A 15171-nucleotide genomic window follows, 5' to 3' on the forward strand; every position below is an offset into this window, starting at 1 on the left:
TCTACTCATAGTTCATAGAGAAATGTTGATACTTCATTATACTGCGACCGTCCCTCAGTTATACTGGCCCCCACCCTTAATACTGTCCTGTACCACTTCTTTGAATGTTCATTTCCTTTTTTTTTTTTTTTCCAAATCCCTGTGGTGGGGGAGAAAAATACTGCCATCAAGTGTTCCCGCTTGAGTCATAAAAGGTGACATAAATGGGATTGGGATAGGACTAGGCATCCTTCTCTCTATAGCCCTAAAGGGAACATTCTTAAAAAAAAAAAGTAAAAATACAGGCTCTAATCTTGTGAAAACTCTTGACTGCTCTTAACAGCTTTCCTCCAATCCCAAATATCTGCAATACCTCCCACAGGCCTTCCTGTCTACCCTGTCATAAGCCTTTTCCAAATCCATAAAGGCCTCCAAAAATTCCTTATCTTTTCCTAAAGCTTTCTCACATACCAGTATCTGTCTTACCACAAAAATCTGATCTACACAGCCCCTACCTGTCCTAAACCCACACTATTCCTCACTAATTATTCCCTCTGTTCCTCTCCTAATCCTTTTAATCAAGACCCTCCCATAGGCCTTTCCAACTACACTCAACAAACTGATCCCTTTGAAACTACTACACTCACACTTGTCCCCTTTTCCCCATTGTAAAGTGGTACTATACAAGCACTCCTCCAGAATCTCTGGCATTCTACCCTCTCTTAAACAAACATTAAATAACCTCACCAGCCAGTCCACCATTACTGTACCTCCCTTTTTTAGACACTGCATGTCACCCATCCAACCCAGGTGCCTTACCTGCTGTCATCATTTTAATAACTGCTTTCACCTCATCTTTCCTATTTCTCCTCCATTTTCCTCATTCATCACTGTCATTTTCTAAGTGCTTCCCACTGCAAGTACATTTCCCTTCCTATCCTCCTTCACATTTAGCAACTCCCTAAAATACTCTGCCCATCTTCCTCTTATTGCCGCCTCTTCCATTATCACATTTTACCTTTTCTTCTCTACTTGATTTACCTCCTCTTCCTCTTTTAATTTCCTTCCAAATTTTTTTTTATTACTTTTAATATTTTCTGTCATACTCTTACCTCATTTCACATCTGCTCTCCTCTTTGCCTTTTTTATCTTATGCTTTACTTCTATTCTCTTTTCTTTGTATCTCTCATATGATTCTCTTGTCCTATTTTGTAACCAATCTGTGAATAGTCACTTCTTCTCTTCTACAACCTTCTTTGCTTCATCATTCCACCATTCACTACCCTACCTTCTATTTCCTGCCTTCCCCTTCTTTCACACACCAACTTTGCACACCTTGTGACTTCCCCCTTGAACCATCCCCGTTCCTTCTCCACTCTTAGTTCTACTCTACCCTTCACTCCCTCCCACTCCTCTTTCAGCTTCTTGTACTCCTTCTCCTTTTCTTTCCCATTTAAGCAGTTTACTCTAAGCACCTCACTACCTTCTGTCCTTTTCCTCTTTCTCCATCTCTCCTCCACTCTCAACTTGTCTTCCACTAAAAAATTATCTGATATTCCCCCACTTTCTCCCCCAAGGACATGGACATCCAAAAGTCTTCCTACTCTTCTTCTGGTTACCACTATATAGTTAATTAAATTCCTATCTACGACCCTTCCATTCACCATCCTCTCACATGTGTATTTATGCTTGACTTTTTTCCTAAACTGTATTTGCTACCATCAACTTTCTTTCTAGACACATCTCCACAATCAACTCTCCACTACAATCTTTTCCTGGCACTCCACACTTCCAAACCACTCCGTCTATTTGTCTTTGTAACAGAGGTAAATAAGATACTCCAGTTTTCCATTTTGAGGAACTACAACAGTTTTGTTAAATTTTTGTTACCAGTAACCAAAACTGCATGTGAGATGGTGTTAAAGAACTCATTTCATCAACTCTACATGGGTAAACATTTTTCTGTATTCTTGTCCTCCCAGGAGCTTCACTTGGCAATTTGTCTGTTGGAAGAGTTGGCATAATAGGTTTTGGGGTGGTGCACCTGAAAAAGGCCATGAGCATAGCTATCAGATACTCTGCTGTTAGAAAGCAGTTTGGACCAGCTGATGAAGAACAACCCATTATTGAATATCCATTGCAGGTAATTATGTCTCTTTAAGTTAATTCATGGATGTTAATGGATGCTAAGTTATGTCTCTGAAGTTAGTTCATGGATATTATTGGATGCTAAGAGGAGATTGTATGAAGGGATGATTGTGCTGAGAGCACTGTATGGGGCAGAAACATGGAACATAAGAGAGGAAGAGTTTAAATGTGTTTGAGGTGAAATTTCTAAGAATTACTAGGCTGGATAAAGTGAGAAATGAGGAGGTGAGGAGAAGAGCAGGAGTGGAAAAGGATTTGGGAGATAGGGTTGATGAAAGAGTATATGGGAATGGTTTGGACACATGTAAAGAATATGTGAAGAAAGATTAGTAAGAGAAATGTGGAAGACAGATGGATGGATTGAACATGGGGGGATGACCAAGGATGAGATGGATGGATGAAGTAAAAGGGGCATTGGGAAAGAGCGGAAGGAAAGGAGAAAACAGAAGATAATGGTGAGTGGAGAATGGTTGTGTATTTACCTAGTTGTATTATACGGGAAGGGAGCTATGCTCGTGGTGACCCGTCTTTGTATCTCTCAGCATCAAGTTTTTTCTTAAAATCTTGAATAGTGTTTGCACACACTGTTTCTTTGTCTAATTTGTTCCAAGTATCTATCACTCTGTGTGGGAAGCTATTTTTTTTCAGATCTCTTCTGTAATTATCTTTTTTTAGTTTCTTTTCGTGTCCTCTTGTTTTTCCATTGTCCCATTTCAATAAGTCATTCTTATCTAAGATTTCCATTCCCTTCATAATTCTATAGATAGTTAGTAAGTCTCCTCTTTCCCTTCTTTGTTCCAGAGTTGGTAATTCTAATTTGGACAGTCTTTGTTCATATGTCATTTTGGAAAGAGTTGGTGCCAGTTTTGTTGTTCCTATTTGTATTCTTTCTAACTTCTTTATATTCTTTTTGGTACTGGGTGTCCACAGTGTTGCTGCGTACTTGAGTTTTGGTCTAATTAGTGTAGTTAAAATGGGTGATGCTGTGATGAATAGAAGGGAGTGGGTGAGGGATGGGGGGTTAGGGAGTGGTTATGTGTGAATGATATTTTGATGCAGCCCGAAGGGATTTCTCCCCATCTTCTCTTTTTCTGCATGAGGGGACAGAGATGGGGGTTGCTGATTAAATGAAGTAGTCTTGCTGTGGATGTGTTGTGTTTTGCTACATTGCTTTTGAGCCAGGTCACTGGCTGAGATGCAGGGATGACACATCATCCAGAAGGAGACGAGAAAAGAGGGAGAGAGGGATGGTGAATGGGAGTGGAGTATGTGGGGATGAAATGGGTGAGAGTGAATTTATGCCTTTTGACTTTGGCTACCTCCCTTGTAAGGGGGAAAAAGCCCTTGGTATATGTATGTATATATATGTAAGTTAATTCAGTTCCTTTCCTCTGATTTGTGTACTCTTATAGTGTAGATCATACCTGTGCTACAGTACAGTTCTGATTATCTGGCTATCACAGAACTTTTTCATTGCCACTAAATCAAATATACCATTGTTTCAGGTCATACCTTTTAAAAAAGCATAAAACTACCCAAAACCAATATAATTTCTTACCTAAACCTTGCAAATAATATAAACACAATAACAAGCTACATTTGTATCAACAACATTATACTCACGTATGAGGCTATAGAAAATTTCAGCATAATTTTCAGATGCCTCATGATCCGCTGAACGACATTCACCGCTGATTTCCAGTGTCCTGATGCCATGATGAGTCTTAAAGTTGTGCAGCCATCCAATGGAGAAGTTACATTTAGTTTCGATCTCCAAATCTGCCCATAGCTTCTTGGCCTTTTCAGTGAGCATGGGGTCAGTGACAGGTATATCTTCGGAGCATTGAGTAGTAAACCAAATGTAGGAAGGCCAATCCAATTCATCAAGCTTTAGTCTCTTCAATGACTTCCTCTTGTCAATTAGCAATGTAGGGGTTTCTGTATTAGTAACAAAAGACAGGAGCTTGTCTTTCTGTTTCTTGAGGTCATACAGCATCGATGAACTCACACTGAATTTCGCCATCAACTTATTGTAGCTCTCTTCTTTCTCTATCTGTTTTATGAGCTCACTCTTCTTTGGGAGCATCAGAGCAAAGCCCTTCCTCTTCTCTGTGGTCATATTCTGCAATGGGGTCATGGTGAGATACAATAGTTAGCACAGACATGCCAATGTAAACTGATAAAGAGGAAACTATAATGCAGAGGATGCAACAGGTAATATAGTGGTGAAGCAGAAGGCTGTTCCCAGTAGTGTGGATGACTGCCGCTAGAGTGTTGTCGCCCAACCCACATAGTTCAGCTGCCAAGAGTGTGTACAAAATTCAAATATCGGCATTGCCGTGTATTTATATTTATATTTTATTTTATTAATAGGGCTTGTCAAAAGGTACTGTTATATCAGGATTGCTGTTATATCAGACACCGGGTAATTGGAATTTCACTGTACTTGCATTTTATCATGCCTGAATAAGAGGAACTTTCAGTAAACTTGTTGATCACATGTTGCCAATAAACTATTTTGAATGGTTTACCTAAAGCTTCATTCACACCATCAATAAACTGAAAAAGATGGATAGATGGAGTGATGGGGGCTTAAGATACATATGTTTACCAAATTGGAGCAACACTTGTGGGGTCTTGACTCCTACTCTCCAATATATTATACTTAGCTTCAAATTCATGCATTGTTCCAATTTAGTCTATATCCTAAATTTCCAGTTATCATATTTAGATTTTAATTCATGAATTGCTCCAGCTTAGGATATATCCCCTGCTAAGCTGTTCCAAGTACTTATGGATCTATATAGTAAACTATTTCTTCATATCCTGTAGACATATAGTCTTTCTTAATTTGTTCTCATGATTTCTTTAAGCCCTCCTATCCCAAATGAAGAGATCTCTTCTGTCAGTGTAATCTAAACCTTCTATTGACCTGAATACTGCTATCATATCACCTCTTTCCCATTGATCTTTCAAAGTTGGCAAATCCAGTGCTTTTAGTCATTTCTCATGGTTTATCTGTCAGGCTGGGAACTAGTTTGGTTGTTGCCCTTTGTGTTTGTGTGTATTTACCTAGTTGTATTTTATGGGAAGGGGAGCTATGCTCATGGTGTCCCATCTTCATATCTCGTTTTATCTAGACTGTTTTTAAATTCTTGTATTGTTTTTGCACACACCACATTTTCATCTAACTTGTTCCAAACGTCTACTATCCCTTGGGGAAAGCTGTTCTTTTTCAGGTCTCTTCTATAACTCTTTTTTGTTTTATTTCGGTGTCCTCTTGTTTCTCTACTATCCCATTTTTGTATATCCTCTCTATCAATCATTTCTATGCCTTTCATGATTCTATAAATAGTTATCAAGTCTCCTCTTTCTCTTCTTTGCTCCAATGTTTGTAGCCCAGGTTTTGCCAATCTCTCTTCATATGATAGTTCTGAGAGTGTTGGTGCCAATTTCGTAATTGCTCTTTGTATTCTTTCAAGTTTTGTTATACATTTTTTTTGTACTTGGTGACCACGTCGTCGCTGCATACTCCAATCTTGGTCTTATCAAAGTGATTAGTATTTTCTTCACCATTTCTTCGTCCAGGTATGTAAATGCCACTTTGATTGTTCTTATTAAATTATAAGTTTCTCAAAAAATTTTGTTTATATGTTTCTCAGGGGACATATTATTCATAATAATGACTCCCAGGTCCTTCTCATTTTCTACTTTTTTAATTTCTTCCTCTCCCAATTTATATGATCCCACTATTCTTTTTTTTGCTTTTTCCAAATTCCATTATACTACACTTCTTAATATTGAATTTCATCTTCCACTTCCTACTCCATTCCCATACTTTATTGAGATCACTCTGCAGTGACTCACAATCTTCTACAGTGTTCACTTTTTTCAACAATTTTGCATTGTCTGCAAAGAAGCTCATATAACTTTCAGTTCCTTCATCCATATCATTATTGGGACCAGAACTGTTCCTTGTGGAACTCCACTAATCACTTCATCCCAATTAGAGTGTTTGTCTCTTATCACCACTCTCATTTTTCTTTCATGCAAGAAGTCTTCCATCCACTTCAGCAGTTTGCCCTGTATTCCTCCTGTAGTTTCTAATTTCTTTATCAATTTCTTATATGGTACCTTATCAAAAGCTTTTTTCATGTCTAGAAATGCACAATCAGCCCATCCATCTCTTTCTTATATTACATCTATTAGCCTTGAATAGAAACACATTAAGTTTGGGATGCATGATCGTCCTTGTCTAAATCCAAATTGCCTTGGATTTAGTATGTTTTTTTTTTCCAGATGCCTTACCCATCTAATTTTGATAATTCTTTCACAAATTTTAGCTATCGTACTTGCAAGAGAGACCAGTCTATAGTTAGTAGGGTCTACCTTGTTTCCCCCCTTTATATATTGGTGCTATATTTGCTCTTTTCCAATCTTTTGGAACTTTTCCTTCTTTCAATGAACTGCTTATTAGACTATGTATTTTGTTTGTTAGTTCATTCCTGCATTCTCTCAAAATCCAGTTTGCCATTTCATCTGGTCCATGTGATTTTCTGACATCGAGGTTACTCAAGTGATTCATTATTTCATTCTTTGTTACTTCTATCTCTTTCATAGGGGGGACTTTCTCCTCCCACTCGATATCTCTAGGTTGTATGTTCTCCCTTGTAAACACAGATTTAAAATGCTTGTTCATAATTTCTGCCATTTCTATTTCCTCTGTGTATTCAATTCCTCCTTGTCATAGTTTCTCTAATTCTTGTTTGTTTTTCAGTTTGTTTACAAATCTGTAAAATAGTTTTGGTTGATCTTTACATTTTTCTATGACATCTTTTTCATATTTTCTCTTTTCTTTTCTGCACAGTTGTACATATTCATTTCTATGATTAGTATATATTTTTAAAATTTTCAGGTCTTTTGTCTTTTTTTTCATTTTATCCAAGCTTTATCCCTTTTGTCTTTTAACTCCATACATTTTTTTGTACCAACACTTTACATACCCTTTTTCTTGTTTTTGTTTTGGAACATACTTTCCCACTCCCTTACAAATTTTTGTCAAAATATTCCATTTCTCTTCTGTTGTTTCCTCCTTGTGTATGCTTTCCCAGTCTGCTTTTTGAAAGAATTCTCTTATTTTATATAAATTTGTTTTTCCATACATCAATTTTCCTTTTCTATATTGTTAATTTTTTTTCATGTATTTTTCCTCATTTAGTTACAGTTCAACCAATATGTGGTCACTTTTACTTATTGGTGTCTTATATTCAATCTTGTCCACTATTTTGGCTTCTGATGTGATTATTAGGTCTAATCTCAATGGTTCTTCCTCATTTCTATACCTAGTATTCTCTTGTATCCATTGTGTCATTGTATGTTCTATAATCATATCAAGTAGTACATTTCCCCATAGGTCGTCTCCACCCTTCACTGTCATCTCTTCCCAGCAGATTTCTTTACAATTAAAGTTACCCATTATAACTATTCTTCCTCCATCTTCCATTATCTTATTTAGTGTTATCCTTGTGTCTTCTAACATACTTTTATGTTCTCTTCCCATGAAGCCGTTTTAGGAGGCACATAATTTACTACAAACTTCCTGCTCTTCCCATCCCTGTCCTTCACTTCCATCATAATCATCTCTACTCTATTCTTTCCATGTGTGACATTCCTCACATTTATATCCTTCTTAGTCAGGAACATAACTCCACCCCCTTGTTTTACCTCTCTGTTTCTAATCCAATAATTATATGCACCATGTCCTACACAGTTGGGTGGTAGTGGGCCTTTTAATTTTGTCTCTACATTTCCCATTATGTCCGGTTCTTTTTCCTTCAGGTAGTCATTCTGTTCATGCAAGCCTGTTATTAAGCCATCTATATTTATGTAAGACACTTAATTTTCTGCTACTTCCATCCTGTTTTCTGTTTCCTTTCCATTTTTCTTTGCTATGAACCATTTCCTCACTTTCACATTCACTACTCTCCAATAGAATTTCTCTTTTCCTGACTGTTCTTTTCTCGATTTTTTTTCCTTAGCTTCTAGTTTTTTTTTCATCCTCTCTTTCCTCTTTATTCATTTCTCTTTTTATCCATACCTGTTTATATTGATCACTTTCTGCTTGTTTCCCTGTTTTTGATAAAACATTCTCTGCTTTCGTTTGTGACCTGAATTTAATCTTAATAGGTCTGGTCTTATCTGTATTGTATTACCCTATATATATTTCTTCAATTTCTTTCCCTGTTTCTTGTTCCTCTTGAACTACTTCTAATATCTTGTTTACCTTTTCCTCCTCTTTTACTCTTGTAGTCCTATTTGGATTATGCTTCTCTTCCATCCCTAATATAATTATATTTCTTTTTGTCTGCTAAGTCTCCTACTATATTCTCCTTCTCTCTCATCACTTTAATAACTGTGTCTTTTGTTTGTTCTTTCATCTGTTGTGTCACTATATCTTTAAATACAATTTTGTTGTTCTCTTGGACTTTTTTCCAACCCTGTACTTCTTTTGCTATGGACTCTTTATTCTCTTTATTATTATTCTTTAATTCCTCATTCTCATCTTTTACTTCTTTGAACTGTCTTTTTAATTCTTCTATTTCTTTAGTTAGGTTTTGGTTCTTTAGTTCTTCCAATTTATCAACTCTTTCCGTAATCTGTGTAAGTTGGCTGAGCCTAACCTCCCAATGTTTGGTCATTTTCTTTAGTTTTTCCTCTGGACTTGCTAAGGGGGGGAGGTTGGCATCCCCTCCTCATTAAATCCATGGAAATTATTATCTTCACTTTCTATTGTACTGTTCTTATCTATATTTCTAAACCTAATGCTTTTACTGATATTTTCGACTTCACCTGCATCGTCTACAGCCTTCTTGTTGCCATTGCTTCTGACGTCCCAGGGGAGCCCGTTTGTTTCCTTCCTCATTTCCTTCCATTTCCCTCAGTAATCCCTCTCTCCTTTTTCTTCACCTTCCCCACTACAACACGAGCTTTCCCCTTCCCTACTAATACAACAAAGGTACTTCCTCATCATTGAGATCCACGAAAATTGCACTTCTTTTCCGGGGTTTCAATCTTTGCCGTGAATCTGACGTATGTGTGAGTATTTACCTAATTGCACTTACCTAATTGTAGTATACAATAAAGGAGAAATGCTTGTTGGGTTCTGTCTCCTATTCTCTAATTTTGTAACATACCTAGACTCAAATTCATATACGGTTCCAAATTAAACTGTATTTTTGATTTCCAATTATCATATTTACATTTTAACTCATGTATTGTTTGAGCTTGGGCATCAACTTCTAAGCTATTCCACATATTTATACATCTTTATATTTATACATTTATATATTTATACATTTATATATTTATACATCTATATGCTTAAATGAGAAAGAAACAGAGGAGGAGTACAAGAGGAAGATGAGAGAGGAGTGGGAGTGAGTGAAGGATAGAGTAGAACTAGGAGTGGAAGAGGAATGGGGATGTTTCAAGGAAGTAGTCACAAGGTGTGCAAAGTTCGTGTGTGGAGCAAGGAGGATGGGAGGAAATAGAAGGAAGGGTAGTGAATGGTGGGATGAGGAAGTAAAGAAGGTAGTAGAAGAGAAGAAGCAAGCATTCACAAATTTGTTACAAAATAGAACAAGACAATCATATGAGAGGTACAAAGAAAAGAAAAGAGAAATAAAACTTAAGATAAAGGAGGCAAAGAGGAGAGCAGATGTGAAATGGGGTAAGAGTATGACAAAATTTTGAAAATAATAAAAAGATGTATTGGAAAGAAATTAAGAGGAAGAAGAGGCAAATCAAGTAGAGAAGAAAAGGTAAAAGGTGCAGATGAAGAGATGATAATACAAGAGACAGTAGGAAGAGGAGGATGGGCAGAATATTTTAGGGAGTTGCCAAATGTGAAGGAGGATAGGGAGGAAAAGGTAGTTGCAGTGGGAAGTGCTAAGAAAATAGCAATGATGAGTGAGGAAAATGGAAGAGAAATAAGGAAAGATGAAGTGAAGACAGTTGTTAAGATGATGAGAGCAGGTAAGGCACCTGGGTTGGATGGGTGTAAATGCAGACTGTCTGAACAAGGGCGGTACAGTGATGGTGGACTTGCTGGTGAGGTTATTTAATGTTTGTTTGAAAGAGGGTAGAGTGCCAGAGGACTGGAGGAGTGTCTGTATAGTTCCACTGTACAAGGGAAAGGGGGACAAGTGTAAGTGTAGTTGTTTCAGAGGGATCAGTTTATTGAGTAGATGGGAAGGCTTATGGGAGGATTTTGATTGAGAGGATTAGAAGAGGAACAGAGTTATTGGTGAGGAACAGTGTGGGTTTAGGACAGGTAGGGGTTGTGTAGATCAGATTTTTGAGGTAAGACAGATATGTGAGAAAGCTTTAGGAAAAGGTAAGGATGTTTTTTGGGCTTGTATGGATTTGGAAAAGGCTTATGACAGGTAGATAGAAAGGCACTGTGAGAGGTATTGCAGATATATGGGATAGGAGGAAAGCTGTTAAGAGCAGTCAAGAGTTTTCATGAGAGTCGTAGTGCCTGTGTTAGAATCAGAAATGGAGAGAGTGAATGGTTTGAGGTAAAGGTGGGATTTTGCCGGGGATGTGTTATGTCTCCTTGGCTGTTCAATTTATACATGGATGGGGTGGTGCAAGAGGTAAACACAAGGGTAATGGGCAGGGGATTGGAGATGGTTAAAGAAAATGGAGAAAAGTGGAAGATAAGCCAGTTGTTGTTTGTTGATGACACTGCACTTGTAGCAGGATCAGAGGAGGGATTGAGGAAGTTAGTGACAGAGTTTGGGAAGGTGTGCAAAAGAAGGAAGTTGAAGATAAATGTGGGTAAAAGTAAGGTGATGAAATGTACAAGGGGAGAAAGTGGCAGCAGACTGGAAGTGAGTATTAAGGGAGAGAGACTGGAGGAAGTGGATAGTTTTAGATACTTGGGTGCGAATGTGGTGGAAAAGTGAAGAGTGGAGGTGAAAGTAGAATGTAGATTGAGAGAAGCAAGTAAATGCCTTGGTGGATTAACCCCTTCCATACGGTGCCGCATACGTAGGCGTCATGAGGAGCAAGTGGATACGCGAGGCTGCCATATCGGCGTCTTGATTATATTTATTGTAGTTGCCCCTCCGTAATGACATACTCTCTAAACTGTCTGTAATCACATTTTCTATGGTTATCAAAATTCACGGGTGAAAGAGAGAACGATCGATATAAGCGGTGACTATATTGTATGATGCGAGTATTATTACGACACGTCGTATGGCTGGCATCGGCTGCTGCCCGCGAAATTTAAGCCCGTACTGAAGAGGTTATAAAGTGTAATGGAAATAGACATTTGGAAATGGATGCTTAGAGGAGATTGTATTTACCTAGTTGTATTTACCTAGTTGTATTTTGCGGGAAGGGGAGCTATGCTCGTGATGTCCCGCCTTGTATCTTGCAGTGTCCTAGTTTGTTTTTAAACTCATGAATGGTTTTTGCGCATACTATTCCATTGTCCAGTGTGTTCCAAGTGTCCAAAACTCTATGAGGAAAACTGTTTTTCTTCAGTTCTCTTCTATAGCTATGTTTTTTTATTTTCTTTCCATGTCCTCCTGTGTTTCTTTTGTCCCAGTTAAGTAAGTTCTCACTATCGAGTACCTCTGTGCCTTTCATGATTCTGTAGATGGTCAATAGGTCACCTCTCTCTCTTCTTTGCTCCAGTGTCGGTAACTCCAGTTTAGCCAATCTCTCCTCGTATGATAGGTTTGCAAGTGCAGGTGCCATTTTTGTAGCTGCTCTTTGGATTCTTTCTATTTTCTTTATATTCTTTTTGGTACTGGGACCACAATGTCGCTGCATACTCTAATCTAGGCCTTATCAATGTAACCAATATTTTTTTCATCATGTCTTCGTCCAAGTATGTAAACGCCACTTTTATTGATCTTAGCAAGTTGTAAGTCTCCCCGACAATTTTGTTAATCTGTATATCATAGGACAAGTCGTTCGTGATAATTACTCCCAAATCTTTTTCGGATCCTACTTTCTTTACTTCTTTGGTTCCAATTGTATATTTTCCTGATATTCTGTTTTTGCTTTTTCCAAACTCCATTATGCTACACTTCTTAGTATTAAAGTCCACTTCCCATTTCTGACTCCAGTTCCATACCCTATTTAGGTCTTCTTGCAGTGCTTCACAGTCCTCATCAGTTTCTATTTTCCTTAGCAGTTTGGCGTCATCGGCAAAGAAGCTCATGTAGCAGTTCACGTCCTCATCCATGTCATTCATATAGATAGCAAACATTATTGGTGCCAGCACAGATCCTTGCGGTACTCCACTGATCACCTCTTTCCAGTCTGAATATTTTTCTCTGAGCACTACTCTCATCTTTCTACCAGTCAGAAAGTCCTCTATCCATTTTAGTAGGTTTCCCTGTATTCCTCCTATGTGTTCCAGTTTTTTTAGTAGTTTTCTGTGTGGTACTTTGTCAAAGGCTTTTTGCAAGTCTAGGAATGCACAATCAGCCCATCCATTTCTTTCTTGCACTATGTCTATTAGTCTTGAGTAAAAGCATATTAAGTTTGTGGAGCATGATCTTCCTTGTCTGAATCCGAATTGTCTTGGGTTTAATATGTCATTGTCTTCCAGATGTTTTACCCATCTATTCTTGATTATTTTCTCACAAATTTTGGCTATGGTGCTTGTTAGTGATACTGGCCTATAGTTGGTGGGTTCTTCTATGTTTCCTCCTTTGTGTATTGGTACAATGTTAGCGTTTTTCCAGTCCTCAAGTATCTTTCCTTCTTTGAGTGAGCTGTTTATTAAGATGTGTATTTTGTCTGTTAGTTCTTCTTTGCACTCCTTTAGAATCCAATTTGCAATACCGTCCGGGCCATGTGATTTTCTGACATCCAGCCTTGATAAATGTTCTGATATTTCCTTTAGTGATGCTGTAAACTCATTCATGAGGGGAGATTTCTTGTTTTTATCTATGTCACAATTTGATATTTTCTCTCTGGTGAAAACAGATTTAAAGTGATTGTTCATGACTTCGGCCATCTCTAAATCTTCTGTGTATTCTATGTTTCCTTGGCATAGTTTCACCAATTCCTGTTTGTTTTTAAGTTTACCATTCACATACCGATAGAATAGTTTGGGTTGCTCTTTGCATTTGTCTATAATATCCTTCTCATGGTTCCTTTTCTCCTCTCTTCTCACATTAACATACTCATTTCTATAGTTAACATAAATTTGCCATTTGCTTTGTTTTTTGTCTTTTCTCCACTTTTTCCAAGCTTTGTCCCTTCTGTCTTTTGCCTCACTGCATCTTTTGTTGAACCAACATTTAATGTACTCTCTCTCTCGCTTTTGTCTTGGTACATGCCTGTTTACCCCTTCATTGTAGTTTTCCATCAATATATTCCATTTCTCTTCCACAGTTGTTTCTTCCCTGTAAAATATTTCCCAGTTTGCATTCCGGAAGAATGTCTTTAGTTTTGTAAAGTCTGTTTTGTTGTACCTCAGTCTTCCTTTCCTATGCTTTTCGTTCCTCTCTATGTCTATTTCTTCCTTTAGTATAGTTTCGATGAGTACATGGTCACTCTTTCCAATTGGTGTCTCATACTGGACTTTATGCACTATTTCAGGCTCTGTTGTAAATATTAGATCTAGTTTCGATGGCTCTTCATTATTTCTGTACCTTGTGTTTTCACGGACCCATTGGGTCATTGTGTACTCCATGGTCATATCTAGCAGTACATTGCCCCACGAGTCATCTCCTTGCACTGTCATGCTGTCCCAACAAATTTCTTTGCAATTGAAGTCCCCCATAACTACCAGATTACCCTTACCCATTAGTATCTCATTGAGTGATTTTCTTGTATCATCTAGCATTTTTGTATGTTCGATTTCTTTCCAAGCGCTTGTTTTTGGAGGCACATAAGTCACCACAAACTTTCTACTTTTCATATTCTTGCCTTCGACTTTTATCATGATCAATTCAGCATTACCTTTGCCCTCTGCAATTTTTGTCACCTTTAGGTCTTTCTTGGCCAAGAACATGATTCCCCCTCCCTGTTTCTTGTCCCTGTTTTTTATCCAGTAGTTGTATAAACCTTGTCCGATAACAGTGGATGGTATTTCACCTCTTAGTTTAGTCTCTACAATTCCCATTATGTCTGGTTTTGCTTCTAATAGATAATCATTGAGTTCGTTCAGTCCCGAAATTACTCCGTCAATGTTGGTATAGGCCACTTTTAATTTTCTTCCTTCTCCCTGGTTTCTTCTTCCCTTGTTTTGTTCGTTTTGAAGCGCCATTGTCTTAATCTCAAGTCTATTACTCCGTATGAAAGAGTGATTGTGCCGACAGCACTGTATGGGGCAGAAACATGGAATATAAGAGAGGAAGAGAGGAGGAGTTTGAATGTGTTTGAGATGAGGTGCCTGATAAATATGAAAGGGGTTACTAGGCTAGATAGGGTGAGAAATGAAGAGGTGAGGAGGAGAATGGGGGTGGTAAGGGAGTTGGGAGATAGGGTTGATGAAAGAGTATTATGATGGTTTGGACACATGAAAAGAATACGTGAGGAAAGATTAGTGAAAGAGGTGTGGAAGGTAGAGGTAGGAGTGAACATGAGAGGATGACCAAGGATGAGATGGTTGGATTGGGTGAAAGGGGCATTGGGAAAGAGGGGAATGGTACTGTTGAGGAAGGATGGGAGAAGACAGAAGATAGTGGTGAATAGAGAATGGTTATGTATGGATGATGCTGTGGTACATGAGGGGGAATGGGTGGGGGATGGGAGTGAGGGAGTATGTGTGAAAAATAATTTGATGCAGCCCAAAGAGATTTCTCTCCATCTTCTCTTTTTCTGTATGAGGGGATGGAGGGGAGGGTTGTTGATTAAATGAAGCAGCCTTGCAGTAGATGTGCTAGGTCTTGCAACACTGCCTATGACCCAGGGCAGTGGGAAAGATGCAAGGATGACCTGTCATCCAGGAGGAGCCAAGATAAGAGGGAGGAAGGGGGGTAAACGGAAATGGAGTATGTGGGGATGGAA

At 38.2% G+C, this 15171-nt stretch overlaps 1 pseudogene; it reads left to right on the forward strand.

The window, feature by feature from the left end:
- Positions 1 to 15171, forward strand: part of LOC143030234 (peroxisomal acyl-coenzyme A oxidase 3-like) — a 105608-nt pseudogene that overhangs the window by 19134 nt on the left and 71303 nt on the right.

This window comes from Oratosquilla oratoria, chromosome 12 (assembly GCF_046742065.1).
Source record: "Oratosquilla oratoria isolate Oo_2021 chromosome 12, ASM4674206v1, whole genome shotgun sequence".
Classification (NCBI taxonomy): domain Eukaryota; kingdom Metazoa; phylum Arthropoda; class Malacostraca; order Stomatopoda; family Squillidae; genus Oratosquilla; species Oratosquilla oratoria.